The sequence below is a fragment of the Plasmopara halstedii genome (genome assembly GCF_900000015.1).
Source record: "Plasmopara halstedii genome assembly, contig: Scaffold_672, whole genome shotgun sequence".
Lineage (NCBI taxonomy): Eukaryota > Oomycota > Peronosporomycetes > Peronosporales > Peronosporaceae > Plasmopara > Plasmopara halstedii.
This window is the reverse complement of record NW_020187589.1, coordinates 418919-420365: the sequence shown is the minus strand read 5'-3', so window position 1 is coordinate 420365 and position 1447 is coordinate 418919.

Genomic DNA, 1447 nt, shown 5'->3' with positions numbered 1-1447 from the left:
TCTCAATAGCGTTTCTACACGGTTTTAGGGTATTTCGCTGAAAATTGACAAAAAAATTTGGGAATTAGTCATGGCTACATATTTTTGGCCAGCACTGTACTTAGCGTTGTTTAATAATGATGCAAGTTTGCCTCACCTAAATTAATGAAAAGGCTAGAAATTACTTCTATTAGCACCAGAACTGAACTGAGCCAACAAATCACCCAGCTTGGCGAAAGCAGTGGCAGGTGATATTCATCTCAAGGTCTGTAGACAGTACAAAATAAGCTGTCTTCACTCGGTGGATATCGTTGGTTGCGCTCCGATCTTTTGTGCATGCTCACGGTTGCATGATAAATTTGGACTGTCACGATATGATGTCGTAGCGTCGAACACATCTCATTAAGTTGAGGCGATTGGCAAGGTTTCATCAAGGTTATATATAGCATTACTATATCGTTTCGTTTGTCAAATCTGTACTAACGGACAATCTACGCGATAGTGGCCGTTATTATAATCTTAGGGTATATGCTTGTTTATTGCATTAAATCTCCGGTAGTCGTCGATACAATCCGAGACCTGCTTTGGCGTAAAGAAAAAAATACATTGCATACGTAATAAGTTATTGCTGTACCAGCATCGATAGATTTCACGACAATATTAGTTGCAAATCAACTGGTGCAACGTGACAATATCGTTTATGTGTCTTCGAAGAGAGGCACACGAATAGTTTTTTATGTAGTCAGTTTACTGGTGAGTGGGTGTAAAGTTGAGCTACAGATTTTTCGAGCTCTATTGCCACGCAGTCGGGCTAGGTTAAATTTAAGTAAATGCGTTATCTCTCGATGCGTTCGTCCCTGGCACATTATTTAGATTTGTCTAGTTGATATCTAGATGCAGGTGGTAATGCTACGACACCACTTGGTATAACACGTGATGTTGAGGTTATGCGCAATCACTGGAGCTGCATAATCACATGACTGGAGATTGAGTTCGAGCACTACCGACAAATGAACTGTAAATGACGTGCTGTACAATTGACACCTGGTCGCTCAAAAGATATTCATGGAAAAACTGCAGAAAATAACATGGGAAGTTGTGCAAAAACTTCCGCCTAGATGAGATTCTGTGAGATAAGAGTAATTATTATTATTTATGAATCTGACTAATTTCATAAGTGCAATCTGTTCTTCGAACGATATTATTACAAGTAAGTAAGTACTGCTCATAACTATCTGATTAGAATATACAGTATCTCGACTAAACGTTTTGTCACCAAGTATTACAAGAAAATTGTCAAACGTAGACCCATTCCATTGCAACGACCTCCAATTTCATACACATCAAAAGTTGTACACGCTCTATTATACAAGTGCCTCGATTACCAAAACGTGAAGCTCTTTGTCCGTGTTGGCCCGTCCCAACAGAACCGGCACCACGAATTAGCAACATTCAGCCCAGGCGACAC